General features: G+C 45.7%; 1 pseudogene; it reads right to left on the minus strand.

The window, feature by feature from the left end:
• LOC147971534 (uncharacterized) overlaps positions 1 to 23882 on the minus strand; it is a 53531-nt pseudogene extending 29649 nt beyond the window's left edge.
• Between the last annotated feature and the right edge of the window lie 1445 nt (positions 23883 to 25327).

Here is a 25327-nt window from a genome sequence, read left to right on the forward strand (position 1 = left end):
CGTTTGTCATTTTTTATACATTAATTGAGTTTCTGGTCATTTAATGTGCATAAGTCAAATTTGAACTACAAGCACATGCTCTCGTGCACCAAAGTTGGTTGAAAAATCACATTTGTGTCCTCGGGTGAATTTCTAGGTCCCATACAAGAAATGAGAATAAAATTAAAACATCTGGGCATCGTGGCTCGGCCGAGAACATTGAGAAACTTGGTTTTAAAATTCTTGTAAATCCAAAACACGTCTGAAAATCATGAAACTTGGCATGGATGTCATGTCATGGTACTACCATGTTGTGGTAAAAAAATTGGCTGAATAGGAACAGATTTTGGTATAAGCTTTTGCAAACTGAAGCTTCTCTCAAGAAGGCTCATGGTTCTGAGATTGAACATGCCACCTTTGAGTGCGAAACGATATACATTGTCCCCCTTGAGTTTATTTACAAAGGCAACATAGAACTACATGAGTGCCCTGTTAAATTTTGGAATTATTCCAGCTTCATTTGGCCTTATTTACACATTAATTGAGTTTTTGGTCATTTAATGTGCATAATTAAAATTTGAACTACAAGTACATGCTCCCGTGCACCAAAGTTGGTTGAAAAACCACATTTGTGTCCTCGGGTGAATTTGTACTCCCTCCTTCCATCTATATAGGTCCTAATGCGTTTTTCGAGGCTAACTTTGACCAAACGTTAGAGCAATAATATATGACATGCAACTTACACAAAGCATACCTTCAATTTTGTATGTCAAAGGAGCTTCCAATAATATAATTTTCATAGTATACATCTCATGTGCTATTAATCTTGTCAATAGTCAAAGGTTGTCTTGAAAAACACATTAGGCCCTATATAGACGGAAGGAGGGAGTAGGTCCCATGCAAAAAATGAGAATAAAATTCAAACATATGGGCATCGTGGCTCGGTCGAGAACATTGAGAAACTTGGTTTTAAAATCATGAAACTTGGCATGGTGTCATGTCATGGTAGTACCATGCCATGGTAAAAAAATTTGGCCGAATAGGAACAAATTTTGGTATAAGCTTCTTGCAAATCGGAGCTTCTCTCAAGAAGGCTCGTGGTTCTGGGAGGGAACGTGTCACCTTTGTGTGCATAATTCAAATTTGAAATACAAGCACATGTTCCAGTGCACCAAAGTTGGTTGAAAATGTTGGAAATATGCCCTAGAGGCAATAATAAATAGGTTATTATTATATTTCCATGTTCATGATAATCGTTTATTATCCATGCTAGAATTGTATTGATAGGAAACTCAGATACATGTGTGGATACATAGACAACACCATGTCCCTAGTAAGCCTCTAGTTGACTAGCTCGTTGATCAATAGATGGTTACGGTTTCCTGACCATGGACATTGGATGTTGTTGATAACGGGATCACATCATTAGGAGAATGATGTGATGGATAAGACCCAATCCTAAGCCTAGCACAAGATCGTGTAGTTCGTTTGCTAAAGCTTTTCTAATGTCAAGTATCATTTCCTTAGACCATGAGATTGTGCAACTCCCGGATACCGTAGGAGTGCTTTGGGTGTGCCAAACGTCACAACGTAACTGGGTGGCTATAAAGGTAAACTACAGGTATCTCCGAAAGTGTCTGTTGGGTTGGCACGAATCGAGACTGGGATTTGTCACTCCGTGTAAACGGAGAGGTATCTCTGGGCCCACTCGGTAGGACATCATCATAATGTGCACAATGTGACCAAGGAGTTGATCACGGGATGATGTGTTACGGAATGAGTAAAGAGACTTGCCGGTAACGAGATTGAACAAGGTATCGGGATACCGACGATCGAATCTCGGGCAAGTACAATACCGCTGGACAAAGGGAATTGTATACGGGATTGATTGAATCCTCGACATCGTGGTTCATCCGATGAGATCATCCTGGAGAATGTGGGAGCCAACATGGGTATCCAGATCCCGCCGTTGGTTATTGGCCGGAGAGTTGTCTCGGTCATGTCTGCATGGTTCCCGAACCCGTAGGGCCTACACACTTAAGGTTCGATGACGCTAGAGTTGTTATGGGAAATAGTATGTGGTTACCGAAGGTTGTTCGGAGTCCCGGATGAGATCCTGGACATGACGAGGAGCTCCGGAATGGTCCGGAGGTGAAGATCGGTATATTGGACGAAGGGTATTGGAGTCCGGAGTTGTTCCGGGGGTACCAGGTGATGACCAGCATGTCCGAAAGGGGTTTCGGAGGCCCCGGCAAGCGTTGGGGGGCCTTATGGGCCAAGGGGAGAGGGCACATCAGCCCACTAAGGGGCTGAGCGCCCCTCCCACCCCATCTCACGTAACCAGGAGAGGTGGGGGCGCCACCCCTAGGGCAGCCGCCCCTCCCGGCTTGGGGGGCAAGTTTCCTAGGGGGTGGGGGCGCCCAAACCCATCTAGGGTTTCCCCTGTGGCCGCCGCCCCTCCCCTAGGGAACCCTAGGGCGCCTCCCCCTCCTCCCTTCCCCCTATATATAGTGAGGGAGAGAGAGGGCAGCCACACCCTTCCCCTGGCGCAGCCCTCTTCCTCCTCCAACACCTCATCCTCCTCCGTAGTGCTTGGTCTATGCGTAGTTTCTATGAGCTAGGTCTATGCATAGTTTCTATGCACGAGTAGAACACAAGTTGTTGTGGGCGTCGATTTTGTCAATTTACTTGCCGTTACTAGTCTTATCTTGATTCGGCGGCATCGTGGGATGAAGCGGCCCGGACCGACCTTACACGTACTCTTACGTGAGACTGGTTCCACCGACTGACACGCACTAGTTGCATAAGGTGGCTAGCGGGTGCCTGTCTCTCCCACTTTAGTCAGATCGGATTCGATGAAAAGGGTCCTTATGAAGGGTAAATAGAAATTGGCATATCACGTTGTGGTATTGGCGTAGGTAAGAAACGTTCTTGCTAGAAACCTATAGCAGCCACGTAAAAACTTGCAACAACAATTAGAGGACGTCTAACTTGTTTTTGCAGCATATGCCTTGTGATGTGATATGGCCAAAAGGATGTGATGAATGATATATGTGATGTATGAGATTGATCATGTTCTTGTAATAGGAATCACGACTTGCATGTCGATGAGTATGACAACCGGCAGGAGCCATAGGAGTTGTCTTAATTTATTTATGACCTGCGTGTCAACATAAACGTCATGTAATTACTTTACTTTATTGCTAAAGCATTAGCCATAGTAGTAGAAGTAATAGATGACGAGACAACTTCAAGAAGACACGATGATGGAGATCATGGTGTCATGCCGGTGACAACGATGATCATGGAGCCCCGAAGATGGAGATCAAAAGGAGCAAAATGATATTGGCCATATCATGTCACTATTTGATTGCATGTTATGTTTATCATGTTTTACATCTTATTTGCTTAGAACGACGGTAGCTTAAATAAGATGATCCCTCACTAAAATTTCAAGAAAAGTGTTCCCCCTAACTGTGCACCATTGCGAAGGTTCGTTGTTTCGAAGCACCACATGATGATCGGGTGTGATAGATTCTAACGTTCGAATACAACGGGTGTAAGCCAGATTTACACACGCAATACACTTAGGTTGACTTGACGAGCCTAGCATGTACAGACATGGCCTCGGAACACGGAAGACCGAAAGGTCGAGCATGAGTCGTATAGAAGATACGATCAACATGTAGATGTTCACCGATGTTGACTAGTCCGTCTCACGTGATGATCGGACACGGCCTAGTTGACTCGGATCATGTCTCACTTAGATGACTAGAGGGATGTCTATCTGAGTGGGAGTTCATTAAATTAATTTGATTAGATGAACTCAATTATCATGAACATAGTCTAAATTGTCTTGGCAAATATGTTGTAGATAAATAGCTCACGTTGTAGCTCCCTGTTTCAATACGTTCCTAGAGAAAGATTAAGTTGAAAGATATTGTAAGCAATGATGCGGACTAGGTCCGTAGTCCAAGGAGTGTCCTCACTGCTACACAGAAGGCTTACGTCTTTGATGCACCACTCGATGTGCAAACCTCTACAACGTCGTCTGTGGATGTTGTGAACACCTGACAGACACATCCTGATGACTACTTGATAGTTTAGTGCACCATACTTTATGGCTTAGAATCGGGATTCCAATGACGTCTTGAACTCCATAGAACATGTGAGATGTTCCAAGAGCTGAAATTGGGATTTCAGGCTCATGCCCGTGTTGAGAGGTGTGACACCTCTGACAAGTTCTTTTGCCAACAAGATGGAGGAGAATAGCTCAACTAGTGAGCATGTGCTCAGAATGTCTGGGTGCTACAATCACTTAAATCAAGTGGGAGTTAAACTTCCAGATGAGATAGTGATCGATAGAGTTCTCTAGCCACTATCACTAAGCTACTAGATCTTCGTGATGAACTATGACATGCAAGGGATGGAGTTGATCCCGGAGCTGTTCGCGGTGCTTAAGACCGCAAAAGGTAGAAATCAAGAAGGAGCATCAAGTGTTGATGGTTTAACAAGACCACTGGTTTCAAGAAGGGCAAGGGCTAGAAGGGAAACTTCATGGATGGCAAACCAGTTGCCGCTCCAGTGAAGGATCCCAAGGTTGAACCCAAACCCAAGACTAAGTACTTCTATTGTAAGGGGAACGGTCACTGGTAGCGGAATTACCCCAAATGCATGGTAGATAAGGAGGCTGGCAACTTCAACAAAGTATATACGTGTTATTAATGTGTACCTCACTAGTACTCCTAGTAGCACCTGGGTATTGGATACCGGTTCAGTTGCTATTATTGGTGACTTGAAGCAAAAGCTACGGACTAAACGGAGACTGGCTAAGGGCGAGGTGACGATGTGTGTTGGAAGTGTTTCCAAAGTTGATGATATCACCATCGCACGCTCCATCTGCCTTCGGGATTAGTATTGAACCTAGATAAATGTTATCAGGTGTCTACGTTGAGCATGAATATGATTAGATCATGTTCATTGCAATACGGTTATTCATTTAAGTTAGAGAATAATGGTTATTCTGTTTACATGAATAATACCTTCCATGGTCATGCACCCTATGTGAATGGTTCAGTGAATCTCGGTCGTAGTAATACACATGTTCACGCCAAAAGATGTAGATAGTACCACTTTCTTGTGGCACTGCCGCTTAGGTCATATTGGTGTAAGATGCATGAAGAAACTCCATGTCGATGGATGTTTGGAGTCACTTGATTTTGAATCGCTTGACACATGCGAGCCATGCCTCATGGGCAGGATGACTAAGACCCCGTTTTCAGGTACAATGAAACAGGCAAGTGACTTGTTGGAAATCATACATGCTGATGCATGTGATCCAATGAGAATTGAAGCGTGCGGTGGATATTGCTATTTTCTCATCTTCACTGACGATTTGAGTAGATATAGGTATATTTACTCAATGAAGCACAAGTCTGAAACATTTGAAAAGTTCAAGCGATTTCAGAGTGAAGTTAAGAATCATCATAACAATAAGATCATGTTCCTACGATCTGATCAAAAGGGGATTTTCTGAGTTATGAGTTTGGCAATCACTTAAGACATTGTGGAATTGTTTCATAGTTGAAGCCACCTGGAACACCACAAGGTAATGGTGTGTCTGGACGTCGTAATCGAACCCTATGAGATATGGTGCGATCTATGATGTCTCTTACCAATCTACCATTTTCATTTTGAGGTTATGCGTTAAAGATAGCTGCATTCACTTTAGATAGGACACCATCTAAGTACGTTGAGATGACGTCATATAAACATTGGTTTGGCAAGAAACCAAAGTTGTCGTTTCTTAATGTTTGGGGCTGCGATGCTTAAGGCTTCAGCCGAAGAAGCTCAAACCCAAAGCGGACAAACACATCTTCATAGGATACCCAAAGGTGACAGTTGGGTACACCTTCTATCTCAGATCCGAGGGCAAATTGTTTGTCGCTAAGAACGGGTCCTTTCTCAAGAAGGAGTTTCTCTCGAAAGAATTGAGTGGGAGGAAGATAGAACTTGATGAGGTTGTCGAACCTTTACTTCAACCAGAGAGTGATGCAACACAGAAAGATGTTTTCTGTGCCACCTACGTCTGTTGAAGAGGAAGTTAATGATAGTGATCATGAAACTTCGGGTCAAGTTGCTATCGAACCTCGTAGGTCGACAAGGATATGTACTACTCCTGAGTGGTACGGTAATCCTGTCTTAGATATCATGTTGTTAGAAAACAATGAACCTACGAGCTATGGAGAAGCGATGGTGGGCCCGTATTCCGACAAATGGTTAGAAGCCATGAAATCTGAGATAGGATCCATATATCAGAACAAAGTGTGGACTTTGGTGGACTTGCCCGATGATCGGCAAGCCATTGAGATAAATGGATCTTTAAGAAGAAGACGGACGTGGGCGGTAATGTTACCGTCTATGAAGCTCGACTTGTGGGAAAGAATCTTTTCACAAGTTCAAGGAGTTGACTACGATGAGAATTTCTCACCCGTAGCGATGCTTAAGTCCATCGGAATCATGTTAGCATTAGCTGTATTTTTCGATTATGAAATCTGACAGATGGATGTCAAAACGAGTTTTCTTACTAGTTTTCGTAAGAAAGAGTTGTATGTGATACAATCAAAGTTTTGTCGATCCTAAGGATGCTAAAATGTATGCTGGCTCCAGCGATCCTTCTATGGACTAGAGCAAGCATCTCGGAGTCAGAATATATGTTTTGATGGAGTGATCAAAGCTTTTAGGTTTATACAATGTTTGCTAGAAACTTGTATTTACAAGAAAGTGAGTGGGAGCACTACAACATTTCTGATAAGTATATGTGGATGACATATTGTTGATTCGAAATGATGTAGAATTTCTGGAAAGCATAAACGGTTGTTTGAAGAGTGATTTTCAAAGGAAGACCTGGATAAAGCTGCTTACATATTGGGCATCAAGATCTATAGAAATAGATCAAGATGTCTAATGATACTTTGAAAGAACGCACACCTTGACATGTTTTTGAAGGAGTTCAAAATAGCTCAGTCAAAGAAGGGGTTCTTACCTGAGTTGTAAGGTGTGAAGTTGAGTAAGACTCAAAGCTTGACCACGGCAGAAGAAAGAAGAAGGACGAAGGTCGTCCCCTATGCTTTTGTCATAGGCTCTATACGGTATGCCATGCTGAGTACCGCACCTAATGTGTGCCTTGCCACATGTCTGGCAAGAGGGTACAAAGGTGATCTAGGAGTGGATCACCGGATGGCAGTCAAAAATTATCCTTAGAGGAATAAGGAAATGTTTCTCGGTTATGGAGGTGATAAAGAGTTCGACATAAAGAGTTACGTCGATGCAAGCTTAACACCTATCCAGATAGCTCTGAGTAGAGATACCGGATACGTATAATGGAGCAACAATTTGGAATAGCTCCAAGTGGAACATGGTAGCAGCATCTACGATATGACATAAGTTTTGCGAAATACATAGGGATCTGAATATGGCAAGACCCGTTGACTACAACCTGTCTCACAAGCATAACATGATCAAACCCAGAACTCATTGAGTGTTAATCACATAGTGATGTGAACTAGATTAAAGAGTCTAGTAAACTCTTTGGATGTTGGTCACATGGCGATGTGACCTGTGAGTGTTAATCACATGGCGATGTAAACTAGATTATTGACTCTAGTGCAAGTGGGAGACTGTTGGAAATATGCCCTAGAGGCAATAATAAATTGGTTATTATTATATTTCCTTGTTCATGATAATCGTTTATTATCCATGCTAGAATTGTATTGATAGGAAACTCAGATACATGTGTGGATACATAGACAACACCATGTCCCTAGTAAGCCTCTAGTTGACTAGCTTGTTGATCAATAGATGGTTACGGTTTCCTGACCATGGACATTGGATGTCATTGATAACGGGATCACATCATTAGGAGAATGATGTGATGGACAAGACCCAATCCTAAGCGTAGCACAAGCTCGTGTAGTTCGTTTGCTAAAGCTTTTCTAATGTCAAGTATCATTTCCTTAGACCATGAGATTGTGCAACTCCCGGATACCGTAGGAGTGCTTTGGGTGTGCCAAACGTCACAACGTAACTGGGTGGCTATAAAGGTACACTACAGGTATCTCCGAAAGTGTCTGTTGGGTTGGCACGAATCGAGACTGGGATTTGTCACTCCGTGTAAACGGAGAGGTATCTCTGGGCCCACTCAGTAGGACATCATCATAATGTGCACAATGTGACCAAGGAGTTGATCATGGGATGATGTGTTACGGAACGAGTAAAGAGACTTGCCGGTAACGAGATTGAACAAGGTATCGGGATACCGACGATCGAATCTCGGGCAAGTACAATACCGCTGGACAAAGGGAATTGTATACGGGATTGATTGAATCCTCGACATCGTGGTTCATCCGATGAGATCATCGTGGAACATGTGGGAGCCAACATGGGTATCCAGATCCCGCTGTTGGTTATTGGCCGGAGAGTTGTCTCGGTCATGTCTGCATGGTTCCCGAACCCGTAGGGTCTACACACTTAAGGTTCGGTGATGGTAGAGTTGTTATGGGAAATAGTATGTGGTTACCGAAGGTTGTTCGTAGTCCCGGATGAGATCCTGGACATGACGAGGAGCTCCGGAATGGTCCGGAGGTGAAGATCGGTATATTGGACGAAGGGTATTGTTGTCCGGAATTGTTCCGGGGTACCAGGTGATGACCAGCGTGTCCGAAAGGGGTTTCGAAGGCCCCGGCAAGCGTTGGGGGGCCTTATGGGCCAAGGGGAGAGGGCACATCAGCCCACTAAGGGGCTAAGCGCCCCTCCCACCCCATCTCACGTAACTAGGAGAGGTGGGGGCGCCACCCCTAGGGCAGCCGCCCCTCCTGGCTTGGGGGGGGGGGGCAAGTTTCCTAGGGGGTGGGGGCGCCCAAACCCATCTAGGGTTTCCCCTGTGGCCGCCGCCCCTCCCCTAGGGAACCCTAGGGCGCCTCCCCTCCTCCCTTCCCCCTATATATAGTGAGGGAGAGAGAGGGCAGCCACACCCTTCCCCTGGCGCAGCCCTCTTCCTCCTCCAACACCTCATCCTCCTTCGTAGTGCTTGGCGAAGCCCTGCCGGAGAACCACTAGCTCCATCACCACCACGCCGTCGTGCTGTCGGAGTTTTCCCTCAACTTCTCCTCTCACCTTGCTGGATCAAGAAGGAGGATACGTCTCCCAACCGTACGTGTGTTGAACGCGGAGGTGCCGTCCGTTCGGCGCTAGGATCATCGGTGATTTGGATCACGACGAGTACGACTCCATCAACCCCGTTCACTTGAACGCTTCCGCTTAGTGATCTACAAGGGTATGTAGATGCACTCTCCGTCCCCTCGTTTCTAGATTACTCCATAGATTGATCTTGGTGATGCGTAGAAAATTTTACATTTCTGCTACGATCCCCAACAGAAAAATCACATGTGTGTCCTCGGGTAAATTTCTAGGTTCCATGCAAGAAATTGGAATGAAATTCAAAATTCTGGGTGTCGTGGCTGGGTTGGAAACATTGAGAAACTTAGTTTTTTAATTCCTGTAAATCGAAAACACGCATGAAAATAATGAAACTTGGCTTGGTGCCATGACATGGCACCAACATGCTGTGGTAAATTTGCAGGCCAATTTGCGAAGGCGCACACATTAACAATCAACAAAGTCATTTTGGAACAAGTGCTGTCACGTTACAATCGGAAACACAAGTATTATTGAAACCGTGGGTGTTCTACTTACTAGTACCATTTACGTGCTGCCACGCGTCCCCATTTTTTATTATCTAGGAGGCGCCATGCAGGGTAGCTATTTGAGTACGAGAGGCGTGCGATCAGACCCCTGCGCGTGCTTATCGGGAGGAGAGCCCTTTGACCTCCATCTGCCGTCCACCTCTCTCCCAAGGTCTCCATTAATGGTGCCCGAGCCTCTGTTTAATGGCGTGGCTATGTCTCACTTGACTGAGATTTAAGAGAGAAAAAATAAAATCTGAAAGCACGGATCTTGATGTAAGATCCGATGGACCTATATAGCATCTACTGCGACTTATAGTAAGACTGATGAATATATAAGGACGATTAAATTTTTTTGATCAAAGAAGGGCTTGCCCCTTCCGATTTTCATTACTGAAAATCACCACAATTCATAAGAAGTTCAGCACAACTCCAGCCTAACACAAAGGACTAAAAGCTACCAGATTGAAATCGCAACATCCCAAGAGGCCAACAAAGGCCAAACATCCGTGCTAGAACCCAACATTTCACAACCGACAACACAATCCACATCCTAAACTGATTATTACATAAAAAGAAACCAGGAAACTAGTCTCCGCGGCGATAGGCGATGAGCTCTTTCGTGTCCTCAAGACGCTGCTTGAGAACATCCACAGATTCCTCCACCAGCCTTTGGCGCTCGTTGCGGAGCATGTCATTCTCGTCCATAAGTTTCTTCAACAAGGCACTGGTCTCATCCTGCAGGTCTGCACTTCAGACGATCTTCTCCCTCAGCAAGTCGCGCTCAGCCCGGAGCCTCTCAGTGCCCTCCCTTAGTTGCCAGATGACGTCGGTAGCCTATTCAAACGAGGCTATCATGTCATCCCGCAACCTCGCCGAGCCAGAGATCTGATCCATCTGGCTATGGACGATCACATGCATGCACCTGTAACAGTCGTCGCCTGCCCGCGAGAAATTTTCCCAGGCTGCCGCGACGCGGCGGGACATCTCTGCTGCATTTGTGGCGCGGCGGGACATCTCTGCTGCTTCCGCAGCGCGGCCGGACCAGTCTGCTGCATCGACGGCGTGGCGGACCTCCGTGCTGCTTCAGCGGCGTGGCAGGACCTCTGTGCTGCTACTTCCGTGCGGGGGGACATGCCGGCTGCTCTCGCAGCGAGGCGAGACATCTCTCGTGCTTCCGCTTCCATGCTCGCCTCTCCCTGATGGCAATCTCTTGACCCAGGACTCTCGCTGGCCATGGCAGACGCAAGGGAAGGATGCTGAATGACTTGTTTATTTTTGTGGATGAGGAGTTGAGGAGGAATGTGTAGTCATCTTGGCATACTAGTATTTATAACCGAGTACTAATACGCTCCTAAGTGGGAAACCGTTTAGGTTGTGATCGGTGTGAACAGGTTTGCAATTCAATATAGCGTGTAGTGATTTGGAATGTGACGAGACGCAAGCTCAAAATTTATAGATGGTTCCAGTTTCGAAGTGCGGCACTATTCCCGGACGGAGTACTTCTTTTTCTACTCCCTCCTTTCCGGTTTTGTAGGGCTTATCTCAATATTTTAGTTTTTCCATTTTATAAGGCTCAATTTGGTTGTTCCCCAACACATGTTCAGATTCCAAGGTGCATTAAATCATAGCATGCAAGTATTAAGAGAAAATTGACCAATGCATGTACTTTATGCATGCATGCATTGCAATTAATGCATTAAACCTATCTCTCGGGACTTCTCGCACGCACCATCGTGCCACGCACAAAAACTTGTACTATGAGTTTAGTAGTATGTTATACAGGAAGAGAAGAGGTGCACGCATGCACTTGTCCTCTCACACACGCGTATGTTTTTTCTCGAAAAGGAGGATGATGATCCCCGGCCTCTGCATCTGGGAGTCACACACACGCAAATTATTGAAATATATCGAGTGTAGTGCTTTGATGTGTCGCGTCAACTCGTACATCAACGAGAAGTTTGATTATCCTCTCCCTCGCGGACTTAACTGCACCTGCCTTTGGCTGTATGACAGGTTAGCCACACACCTCTATTGCCCACCTGTCATACATGCAAAGGCAGGAGCGTCCCTCCCCCGCCCATGAGCGTGGTGGCTAGCAAGACTAGGAGAAGCTTTCGCTACACGCTCTCCCTCCCGCACGCGGTGGACATGCAGTAGTTCAATCGGTGTCAGATGGCCAGCATACTGTAGTACTCCTCCAGTGCAGTAGTATTCTATCATTGTTCGACTTCCCGAAGAGGCGAAGAGCCAAGCGCAGCCCGGACGCTCATGTGGCAGTTTCATGTGTATAGTAGTCTAGGATAGCGTGTACCGTGCCTGTAAGCTTAAAATCATTGGGGTCGGCTCCATACTATGTGGCCGTCTCGAAGTTTTAAAAAAAAAATGAAAATAGTCTTCTGGCCCTACCCGAAAACTGCCGCGTGTACTGCCCGGGAAAAGCCCCGCCCTCAACTTTTAACTACGCGAAAATAGTTCGAGCTTGTTCATTCTATATAAATACAGTACTTACTGTATGTTTATTCACCCGTGGGGTTGTTCAATGAATGGAGGGGTGGGGAGCACAAGTGAACAATACTGTAGTACTACTAGTAGTAAGTAGGAGTCGTACAGTAGTCACCTTAAATAGAGAGTTTCTTTTCTTTAATGCCACGTAGACAAATTGAAATGCTTGTTGTGGAGAGAAAAAAGATAATCACTCCACTATATATGGATGCAGGGGCCTGAGTGCTTGCTTTACTAGGGTTGCTCTCTTCATTCTCTCATCCTCTCCAGATATAAACAAGACAGCGGTAGCGACATTTTCTCTCTGCTCACCGCTGGTCACAGATCCGGCTGGATCCCTTCGACCGGTGTGTGTAGAGGACTGAAAGGTGCATCGTTCATGCAGTCATCGCCGCCGAGGGAGGAAACCCACAGCTGCCGGAGGGGCCCGATCCTCTGCCCATGCCATTCTCTTAGACACATGGCCGGCTCGGGAGGTCCTCCGACCCTTCTTCCTCCCTGCCGTATTGTCCGCAGATCTGACCTGCCGCCGCTGACATCCCGGCGACCCTCAGGTATAAGTTCTTCGAAAGCGGCCTTGCTCTACTGCCCCAGCTCCCCACGTGTCTGCATGTGCATCTTTTTCTACTCCCATCAGCTCTTCCAAAGCCACCTAAATTTTTAGTATTATTAGAGGTAAAGCTACTTCATGCATTCGAATCTAGGGCTTTTTTCAAACAACGAAGAAAGGGGGAAAGTTGTAGCATGAATCTAGGACTTGATTCAAAGAGGAAATAATATGGTGAAAGTAGTAGAGACCGGATACCCAACCGGTCTCTTGGTTGAAAAGGGAAATAATGGGAAAATGCAGTACAAACTGGATAAGAAACAAATCTATTATTGGTTGAAAAAAGGATAGAAAGTGGCGGCTGGTGGACAAGTCAACAGAGTATGTCCAGGATTAGATTTGCTGCCATCACATAGTAAAAGGTCTCCAGGATTAGATTTGCTGCCCTCACATAGTAAAAGGTCTCAGGATTAGATTTGCTGCCCTCACATAGTAAAAGGTCTCCAGGATTAGATTTGCTGCCCTCACATAGTAAAAGGTCTCCAGGATTAGATTTGCTGCCGTCACATAGTAAAAGGTCTCCAGGATTAGATTTGCTGCCCTCACATAGTACAATGGCACTCCTGCTGTTTTCCCCAGTATGAGAAGTAAGTTGCTCCTTTATGCTGCTAAGTGTCCTGGTGTCCCCACGGTCCCATGCCCTTAAACCAAATCTTTAGCTGCTGTTGATTTACTGTGTCTGGTAAACAAGAAATGCCACCATTAAAGTAATCCCATACTTGAGGATTCTCATTGTTGATCGTAATGCTTCTGGTAACATGTAGCATTGCTTACGTTTTAAAATTTCTACTGTCCTTGCGTGATTGCCATGAACATAATTAAGATGCTTCTTTTCATTTTGTATATGTTTCGTATATTCTTATTGACCAACAACTATTTACTTTCTATCTTTTTTGCAGATAGCGATATCCATTTCACCTTGTTGCTACTGTGACCTTTTGGTGAACTGCACAAAATACTTTTTTTGGAATGAGTGTCTTGTGCAGTTCAACTAAAATGTCACGTGGGCAACATCTCTCAATTTTGTTGGAATTGCACAAAATGGTGATTGGAGTTTCCAAAATCTCCGTCAAGTTCTGCTGGTAATCTCGTGCAACATTTTATTAGCCTTTGCAAGATGGAGCCGTCACTGTCACCACAATGGCACTTTAATTTAGTGGAACTGCACAAAAGGATAAGAAAATTATAGTTGCACCTTACATGAGCCGGACAGCCAACCTTAATGTTCCTCAATTTTAGTGCAACTACTAAAGAAGAACCTGCCAGCTCACAAGAGCAAGTACTTCTTGCTAGCTGAATGATGCAATCTTTGCTTCATTTCAGGTGAACTGCAGAAAAATGCGCATGAATTGAATCATGGAACTCCAGGCAGACCTCATCCAAGTAGAGCTGGAGGTTGAGTTCAAGGAGGCCGCTATTAAAGTGAAATCATGCTCTCCTGTCTCCTTGTTTGTGCTGTGCAAACAGGAATACTCAACTACAGATGTTGTGATGGTCAAGAGCATTCACCAAGTTCTTCGATTGTATGACATGGCTAGCCAAGATGGATTTAATCCCGATATTCACTTTATAAAAAGGCTCTAATGGGTTGGTTCTGAATCTTGCAAGCTGGGAATCAGTGAGATGTGTAGGCATCTTTGTTGTACTTATTATTTGAATCTTATTTGTTGGTTCTGAATCTTGCAAGCTGGGAATCAATGAGATGTGTAGGCATCTTTGTTGTACTTATTATTTGGATCTTATTTGTTGGTTCTAAATCTTGCAAGCTGGGAATCAATGAGATGTGTAGGCATCTTTGTTGTACTTATTATTTGGATCTTATTTGTTGGTTTTGAATCTTGCAAGCTGGGAAACACGGCATGATGATGCAGAGGACAACAACCATAACAAACAGTTCAAACTTGATAGTATTATCTTTGTGAAAGTGCGATAAATGTGCTGATCATGTGCGTCCTGAGAATAATAACTCTAATTGTTGTGCATGTTGATCCTGTGGCACTGATAGAACGAGCGAATGCATTGCTTGTTTTAAGTACAAATTTCTATTAAAGCTAATTAAATTTAAGTAAAGTGACCACTAACTCCTGTTATTACAGTACCAATACAGACCCGCTCGTGAACCGACGTGTGGCCGAGGGTGCATCTTCTGTCGGGCGTGCAGCGGACGAGAGAGGGGTAGTAACTGTTGTCACCTATACACACTCATCTTACTGTTGAGTCCAGTTCCCCAAGAGCTGAACAACGTACTGCTACCGCCGCCTACACACTCGTTCACTCGAAGAGACTCCAATGGCGATCCAAGGGGTGAGCCTGCTGGATATGTACTTCAGCAAGGAGTTCCCCTTTGAGTTCGCCGTTCAGTCCTATGGCTTTACCAAGTTGAATGTGATGTACACCAACGATATGGACTCAGTGAAGCTCTGCCTCGCCTCAGTCCTATGGCTGCACCAGGTTCTGGAGCATTCCCCCGTTTCATCGGCAGCGCCGACTGCACCTTCGCTACGGTGGAGAGAAGGAAGAACATGACGATTCGACCATCTGGTGCAACAAGCTTGTCGACATCTAGAAGCAATACAAGATCATCAACAACGGGAAGGAGAAGGACTCCATGGTTGACCTTGCTGAGACCATCATCCACCCCTGATACGCCAACATGAAAGAAGACAACCTGAACACGTGGGAGGTACCTCTGAATCTAGCCTACATAACCTACGCGGCCAAGGACGCATACGCATGCTACGACATGTACAGGCAGATCTCGGACATGAGGGCGTGTCTGCTTCCCGTAACCGACGAGTACACGGACAGCCGCAGCGTCATGATCAAGCGTGCCAGGAAGGTCTAGATGTTGTACTTTATCTGTTTATAAGCACCTTTATCATCTGAGTATTTCATGCATTAGCCTATGTGTCATAATTATCTATTTTGTCCAGAATATTTCTTTTAAGAACCCATTAACCTGATTGCTTTTTTTAGTGGCTATTTGCTTATGTATGTAAACTAGTTCACTTGTCCGTAAAAAAAACTAGTTCACTCGGCTGCCGTGCTTTGAATCTCCTTCCTCCCAACATATTCCCCTCCTCAGGTGGACCTAGCAGGTCTCTGAATTTTCTCCCACTTTCTTTTTCGATGTAAGCTGAGTTTTCTCCCAGTACTTTCCCCTAGAACCAACTCAACTGTCCCACGTCTAGCCTAAAAAATAATAATACCCCACGTACTAGTAACTCATCAAATTAAAATGATATTTTATTTCGTAAGTTGAAAGTTCTTACAAAATAATAATAATAATTGTTTATATATAACTTGGCAAGTTAACTCCTAGTGATTGCGTACATAAGCTCGCAAAGATTTTACTGACGTGCAATCATGTGTTTATGTTTTTATAACATTTCTCTGTCTAGTCCAACATGATATTTTCACCCAGCCCAGCAAGTCCGTGAATTTCGAGAAAAATGCGAATGAGATTTAAACGGGCTGCATAGATGCTACATCATTGTTTCACCCAGCCCACCAAATGGACTAAAAAAACAAATGGACTGACAGCTGGGTCCACGGCCACAACCCAGTTTTTTGTGATTTGCCAAGTAAGTCGCTTTGTCAGGCATCTTGGGCTGCAAATCTTTCAAGACGAGGAGAGATTCATTCGGCTGGCCGAGAAAATGGCCTATCAGTAATGAGAAATGGGATGTACATTTTTAAAACACATCAAACCGGCAATTAGTTTCAAATATCTTTTTTTCATTTCGAGATTTTAAATTACATTAATTTTTATGCGTGGAGAAGTTGTTGGATTTTATATTGATATACATTTATTTTTAAAATCAGTTTGAATGCGAATCGAAATTTCGGGATTAAAAACAGTTCGGACCGCACCGAAATATGCAAAATTTCGTATAATTTTTTAAGCGTGGCCACAATATGGGCTGTAATGCTAACAAAAAGAATATGGGATCCAAAAAAAACCTTAATAATTAGCAAATGGGCTATAAATTATTAGAAATAATGGCAGATGGGCTGTATGCTGTTTTCCACAGATTTGAGGCTTTCCTAAAAAAGGTTGACGCACAAGCAGTGACTGTTGGATGGCCATCCAGCGGCCGTCGTGCTTCTTCAATCTCTGCTCTTCCTGCTCTAGCCGCTCAAACAAGCGCCGACAGGACTGCCTGCTCCCTCCTCCCCGCGGCCGGCTCTGCAGCCACACAGGCCTCACCGCCCCACCGTACTCCCGTCGCTAGCTTAGCCATCCCTCTACTCACCCACACCTGCTGTTATTCTTCGGCGACGGCAGATGAACCAGTAAACCCTCGTATAGTCGTACTCCCCTCCACGTGGGAAACAACTGCCGAGTCTTCCCTGCCTCCGTGTCATTCCCTTCCTAGGCCTCGCCATCGTCCACCGCCCTGTTGCTCTCAGCGCAGCCTGGTCAACATGGTCAACGACCGACATGCATCTGAAGTGGACTGTACGTGGAGAGGCCGACAGCTGGGTCCACGGCCGCACGCAAGGAAATGCCTCCTTATTACGCGCAAAATACTGATTCCTCCACCTGACATCAGGGACCCAACGAAAGGGCCTCTGTATTTCGCGAAAAAAATGTTACTGCCGCTGACAGCTCGGACCCACCAGCTATATCTTCGCACGCAAGGAAGTGCCTCCTTATTACGCACAAAAAATGAATACTCCCCCTGTTAGATGGGACCCAGTATAGTGGCAGTCTGACTTGTGGGCCTACTAAGTTGACGGGGACGGAGGGCTTTGTCGAATTAGTCAATATGCACGATTCTAGCTCCAGTGACCGTACGATGTCCATCCAACGGCCGTAGTGCTTCGTCAACCTATGGTCTTCTTGCTCCAGCCGCCCAAACCAGCGCCGGTCATGCCTCGTGCTCCTGCCTCCCGTGGCCGGCTGCGATGCGGCGGAGGCCTCATTGCCCCCTACTACTCCCACTGCTGGCCAGGCCATCCCTCTACTCACCCACACCCCTTGTTATTCCGTGGCGACGGCAGTCTCACACCGCAGCGAACCAGTGAACCCTCGTACTCCTCTACGCGTGGGCATCCACTGCCGCGTCTTCCCCGGCTCTGCGTCGTCCCCTTCCTAGGCCTTGCCGTCGTCCACTGCCCTGGTGCTCTCAGCGCGGCGTGGTCAACGTGGTCAAGGAATGGCTTCCATCGGACGTGGACTGTACGTGGAGAGGCTGACAGCTGGGTCCACGGCCGCAACAAGGAAGTGCCTCCTTATTACGTGCAAAATAATTATTCCTCCACCTGACAGCGGGGACCCATCGGACGGGCCACCGTATTTCGCGAAAAATAGTTTGCCCCTGACTGCTGGGACCCACCAGCTACATCTTCGCACGCAAGGAAGTGCGTCCGGGCAAAAAAAATGATTCGCCCGCTGACTGCTGGGACCCACCAGCTACATCTTCGCAGGCAAGGAAGTGCGTGACAGTCGGGACCCACCTGGTCGAAGCGTATGTAGCGTTGTCATTCTGGTCGCGAATGTGTACGTACATATATACTGGTGGATGTAGAGGCGCGCACGTGTCATAGTAGAGGCACGTACGTGTCGTAGTAGAGGCGCGCACGTACCATGTACACGTACGTACAACAGCCAGGGTGCAAGAAAGAAAATACGGCCACGTATGTGTACATACGGGCGGGGTCTCGAACGCCTACTCGCGCATACGTACGGCCAGGGCTCGTGTACATGGTTGGCTTGGAACGGAGAAACAACGTCGTCGTCGTGTTCATGGGGAGGCAATGGAACGCGTGGGAGCCAACCGGCTGGGTCGGAACGGAATACGTGGTCGTGTTCATCGGGAGGGCTTGGATGGAACAGGCGATGGAAACGAGGCCTGAACGGGGTCCTGTTGATCGGGAGGGGTCTGGCATACCGCAAAATGGAGGAAACAGACCTTCTACGGTCGAAACAGGGGTCCTGTTGATCGGGAGGGGTGTGGCGTACCGCAAAACGGACGAAACGGACCTCCTACGGTCGAAACAGGGGTCCTGTTGATCGGGAGGGGTGTGTCGTACCGCAAAACGGACGAAACGGACCTCCTACGGTCGAAACGGGGGTCTTGTTCATCGGGAGGGGTGTGGCGTACCGCAAAACGGGACTCCACGGGATACTGTTCATCTCCACCGTCGACCTCCTCCAGCCTCCACGGGCTACCGTCGACCTCCTCCAGCCTCCACGGGCTCCTGTTCATCCAGCCTCCACCACGCGCTACTCCACCAGCTACTGTTCAACCACCCCTCCACGGGCACCCCTCCACCGTCTACTGTTCATCCAGCCCTCCACACCATGGGGTCCTGTTCAACCACCCCTCCACGGGCACCCCTCCACCGTCTACTGTTCATCCAGCCCTCCACCACACCACGGGTCCTGTTCATCCAGAGGCAACGCCACCGCTCATTGTTCATCCAACCCCCCCCCCCCCCCCCGCAACGCTCACTGTTCATCCAATCGATCGGCTTCAGTTAGCAGCAGTAGCGAAGGAATCGCTCGATCGGGTTCAGTTAACAGCCATCGATCGATCGCTCGGATTCAGTAACGCGTAGCCTGCAGTGCAATCGCTCGGGTTCAGTTAGAGCCCAACGCCTCGCTCGGGTTCAGTTAGAGCCAACGCCTCGCACACACGCGCATATGTGTATGAGAGAAACGCGCATCTCTCGGCCCCCGACCTCCCACCATAACCGGGAACTCCTCGAAATTTTCCTCCCCCTCGCTTCTACCATGGTTTTTTCCGTCATGGACGGCCCAAAGAATGTCATGCAGCTGCGTCTCCGGCCCGCCCAGGACGAAAAGCCCATTTCTGTCATGATTTTTTGTCATAGAAGTAGGAGCCCACCACATCTATGATGATACCGGGTTTTGTCACAATTATCGTCATAGAAGTGTCATATGTATGACAATTTTTTTTTTGTTCGGCCCAAAATGTGACGGATGTGTCTTTTTTGTAGTGTATCCAGCATGCATCTAGAGTATTAAGTTCATAAGAACAGAGTAACACATTTGGCAAGATGACATGATGTAGAGGGATAAACTCAAGCAATATGATATAAACACCATCTTTTTATCCTCGATGGCGACAATACAATACGTGCCTTGCTGCCCCTGCTGTCACTGGGAAAAGGACACCACAAGATTGAACCCAAAGCTAAGCACTTCTCCCATTGCAAGAAAGATCAATCTAGTAGGCCAAACCAATTTGATAATTCGAAGAGACTTGCAAAGATATTAAATCATGCATATAAGAATTCAGAGAAGAATCAAATATTGTTCATAGATAATCTTGATCATAAACCCACAATTCATCGGATCTCGACAAACACACCGCAAAAAGAATTACATCGAATAGATCTCCAAGAAGATCAAGGAGAACTTTGTATTGAGACCCAAAGAGAGATAAAAAGCCATCTAGCTAATAACTATGGAACCGAAGGTCTGTGGTAAACTACTCACACATCATCAAAGAGGCTATGGTGTTGATGTAGAAGCCCTCCGTGATCGATTCCCCCTCCGACGAAGCACCGGAAAAGGCCCCAAGATGGTATCTCACGGGTACAGAAGGTTGCGGCGATGGAAAATAGGTTTTGTGGCTCTCCTGGATGTTTTCAGGGTATAAGAGTATATATAGGCGAAGGAAGTAGGTCGGTGGATACGAGGGGCCCACAAGGGTGGGGGCGCGCTCCTACCCCCTGGGCGTGCCTCCCTGCCTCATGGCCGCCTCGTTGCTTCCTTGACTTCCACTCCAAGTCTCCTGGATTGCATTTGTTCCAGAAACGATCCTCGCAAAGGTTTCATTCCGTTTGGATTCCATTTGATATTCATTTTCTGCGAAACACTAAAATAGGCAAAAAAACAACAATTTGAACTGGGCCTTCGGTTAATAGGTTAGTCCCAAAAATAATATAAAAGTGCATAATAAAGCCCATTAAACATCCAAAACAGATAATATAATAGCATGGAACAATAAAATATTATAGATACGTTGGAGACGTATCAGTGCACCATGCTTTACGGCTTAGAACCGGGACTTCAAAAGCATTTTAAATGCCACGGAGCATATGAGATGTTCCAAGAGCTGAAATTGGTATTTTAGACTCATGCCCGTGTCGAGAGGTATGAGACCTCTGAAAAGTACTTTGGCTACAAGATGGAGGCGAATAGCTTAGCATGTGAGCATGTGCTCAGAATGTCTGGGTTTTACAATCGCTTGAATCAAGTGGGAGTTAATCTTCCATATAAGATAATGTAGGATAGAAAGTATGTCTAGAGGGGGGTGATTAGACTACTTGAACAAATAAAAATCTAGCCTTTTCCCAATTTTAGTTCTTGGCAGATTTTAGCAACTTATCATGAGTCAAGCAATCAACCTACACTTGCAATTCTAAGAGTATAGCAGCGGAATGTAAAACAATTTCGCATGAAGGTAAAGGGATGAGATTGAGGGAGCAAACGCAATGTTGACACGGAGATTTTTTATCCGTGGTTCCGATAGGTGGTGCTATCATACATCCACATTGATGGAGACTTCAACCCACCAAGGGTAACGGTTGCGTGAGTCCACGGAGGGCTCCACCCACGAAGGGTCCATGAAGAAGAAACCTTGTCTATCCCACCATTGTCGTCGCCCATGAAGGACTTGCCTCACTAGGGTAGATCTTCATGAAGTAGGCGATCTCCTTGCCCTTACAAACTCCTTGGTTCAACTCCACAATCTTGTCGGAGGCTCCCAAGTGACACCTAGCCAATCTAGGAGACACCACTCTCCAAGAAGTAACAAATGGTGTGTTGATGATGAACTCCTTGATCTTGTGCTTCAAATGAATGTTTCCCCAACACTCAACTCTCTCTCACAGGATTGGATTTTGTAGAAAGAAGATTTGAGTGGAAAGCAACTTGGGGAAGGCTAGAGATCAAGATTTATGTGGTTGGAATGGAATATCTTGACCTCAACACAAGTGTAGGTGGTTCTCTCTCAGAAAAAATATGTATTGGAAGTGTAGGCATGTTCTGATGGCTTTCCTCACGAATGTAGAGTGGGTGGAGGGGTATATATAGCCTCCACACAAAATCTAACCATTACACACAAATCACAAAACTTGGTGGGACCGATTCAGAGAACTCAGTCGGACCAATTTTGTTCAAAATGTGAACGTTAGGATTCTCGGTGGGACTGACATGTCAACATGATGGGATCGATGTCTTTAGGGTTAGGGCATAACGTAATCTCAGTGAGACTGATTACACAAACTCGGTGAGACCGATTTTGGCAATAGCCAAACAGAGAGTTGGTCAGGAAAACTCGGTGGGACCGATTTGCTCATCTCGGTTGGACCGAAACGTTACGAAGGGGAAACAGAGAGTTTGCATTCAAATCTCGGTGGGACCGATCGCTCATCTCGGTTTGACCGAAATGTTACGAAGGGAAACAGAGAGTTTGCAATCCCATCTCGGTGAGACCGAGATCCCTATCGGTGAGACCGAATTGATTAGGGTTTCTACCAGTGGCTATGTCAACTGAACTCGGTGGCTCCGGATGGACAGAATCGGTGGGGTCGAGTTGGACTTTTGGTTTAGGACATATGTGGATATGAGAAAGTAGTGAAGGGTTTTGGAGCATATCACTAAGCATTTTGAGCAAGATCCTCATTAAGCAACACCTCATCCCTTTTTAATAGTATTGGCTTTTCCTATAGACTCAATGTTATCTTGGATCACTAAAATAGAAAATGTAGAGTCTTGTGCTTTGAGCTTGACCCAATCCTTTGTCCTTCGCATTTTAAGGGTCCACTTTCTAATCCATGCCATGCCAAACATTGAGCTTTCCTAAAATATTTATCTTGGAATAGCATTAGCTCAATGAGCTATATGTTGTTAGGAATTACCAAAACCACCCAGGGATAGTTGCACTTTCAATCTCCCCCCTTTTGGTAATTGCTGACAACATATAGATCAAAGCTTCGACAAATGATAAATAAGATTAAAAGACATTGTCGCTTTGAGAAGTATGTGATAAGCAAGAACTCCCCCTAAATTTGTGCATTATTTAAGATTTGCTTTTGAATGCAAATGCACAATCGATTAGGATCATGCGTTACTCTTCCATGTCACATACATCTTGGTGGAGCGCTCAAAATGATAGAGATTAAAAGCATGCACTCATCACCAAGCAAAGTGAATGATCATAATATGATATGAAGGATAGCATTAACCAATAAGCATTAAGGGTAGCATATGATCAAACACTTGAGCAAATAAGTATCTCACAAGGACACAAAGTAGTATCACACAAGCACGCAAAAAAAGGTTTCAAACCAACCAAAAAGAGTGCAAAGAGAGATAAAAACCAACACACTGTCTCTCGAAGCCTATGATCTATACATTTTTCTCCCCCTTTGGCAACAAGTTACCAAAAAGTTTGAAAATGCATAGTGCTAACCGACTCTCAGGCTTGATCTTTCGGAGGTGGTGTTGAGAGAACGCCAAGGACGAAAGCTTCTGATGAAGTGGCTGGAGCTGGTGGATTAGATGCTGGAGTTGGGACTGGAGCTATAACTGCTGGTGCTGATGTTGTAGCTCTAGTGTCTGTCACTGGCACTGCAGCAGATCTCTGTCCCCTGGGCACTCTAGCAAATGCATCTGTGGTAGACTTGCCCTTCTTCTCCTCTGCTTCCTCCTGAATTTGCTCAACTGCAGTTTGGATCTCTGTGATCTTGACATCAAGGTCATAGAATTTTGTCTCAACAATCCTTTCCAAGCTCTCTTGGTTCTTGGTCAGGGTGGCCAAGCCCTGCTCAGTCCTCAGAGTGGATTGGATCAGATATCCAAACTGGTCTTGCTTGCTCTTCAAGAAGACCTGAGATGCCTCTTCCATAGTTGGCATCTTTGCAGCCTTCTCAGCTTTAGCTTTGGCTTTCTTCTCTTGTGCTTGCATAGATGATGGTTCATTCTTAGTCATGACTACTATGTTGTCCTCAAATTCAGGATAGATGGGAAGATGCTCTTTGTCCAAGATGTACTTGACCTTGCCCATCTTTGAGTTAATGAGCTCCTGGATGTGTGGGGCATATCCACAGCTTCTCTTCTGATCAGCTGCAGTCCTCTTGATTGTTTCCACAATCAGGCTCATAACCTTGAACTTCTGTGGGACATCAAATATGTGTAGCAAGTTGATAGCATGTCCTCTGATCATCTTGTGATCTCCTGACTTGGGAAGAAGTGTGTGCCTCAGAATCCAATTGATTGTAGGAAGACCAAACAACAAATAGTGTACAGATCCAAACTTATGTGTGTCCAAAGCATCATCAGGGATCTCTTTGTACATATTTGCCATAGAGTTGTGGTCTTTCTTCTTCTTGGCATAGACATCCAAGTCATCCTCATGTTCCTCAGGAGCATTTATGATTTTTGCCCATTCTTCAACAGTAGACTGGTACCTAGTACCCTCAGACATCTACACAATCCTTCCATCTGGATAGAAGTGTGTAGTGGAGTAGAATTGCATAATGAGCTCATCATTCCACTTGGTGAACTTCTAAGCCACAAACTCATCAAATCCACATGCCTTGAAGCTGTCATATACTTCAGGGAAGTGATCCTCATTCTCCTTGATGAATTTCCAATCAACCCATGTCATGTCACACACTATGGGCTTCTTGTCAAGTAAAACAGTCTCATAGAAGTCCTGCTGTTCCTTAGTGTGGAATCTGTAGTCCACAACAGTCCTTCTCCTGGTGGCATATGGATTAGACTCTCTCCATAGTCTCAATCCTGCATCCTTCCTGATTTTCATATTCTCTGCAACTGGGTGTGCATCATTGTGAGGATCTTTGGCTTCAGCTTCCTCAAAATAACAGAATCATCTTCTTCTTCTACTTCAGCAGCCTGAGGCACTGGGGCCTTGTTCTTCTCCTCAGCAGGGATGTTCTTGGTGCTCCTCTTGGGTTTTGGCTTTGGAGCTGGAGCAGCAGCCTTGGGAGCGGCTTTGGGCTTTGATGGAGCAGCCCCTGATTTAATTGCATCTCCCATGAGCTTTTGAGCTTTGGGTGCTGGTGCTGCATCCTCTTCCTCTTCTTTAGAATCTCTCATCATTGATGGCTTCCCAATAACTCTGGCAATGGTCTTCTTGACCCTTTCTTTTCTCTTCTTGCCATCTCAAGTTTCTTTGGGTTCAAGAGTGAACTCCATTGTTTCTCCTGTGGAGGCTCTGGCTTTTGACATTAGAACTCTTCTTGCTGGAGCCTTTGTTTTCAGACCTGGCTTTGTTGCAGCAGCTGTGCCATACTCCTTCAGCACTTTCTTCTTCGAAGTGGCTTCATCCTCAATAGCCACATAATCTTCATCCTCTGAATCATAAGTTTTCTTCTTCCTTTGCCTTGTGGCAGCCTTTGGCAGATTGCTTGGAGTGCTCCTGCTGCCATCATCATAGCTGCTAGAGGGACTAGTGCCCTCACTTATCTGAACTTGTTCCTATGACTT

The sequence above is a fragment of the Triticum urartu genome, chromosome 5A, assembly GCF_056163025.1.
Source record: "Triticum urartu cultivar PI428250 chromosome 5A, HENAU_Tu73, whole genome shotgun sequence".
Taxonomy (NCBI): Eukaryota; Viridiplantae; Streptophyta; class Magnoliopsida; order Poales; family Poaceae; genus Triticum; species Triticum urartu.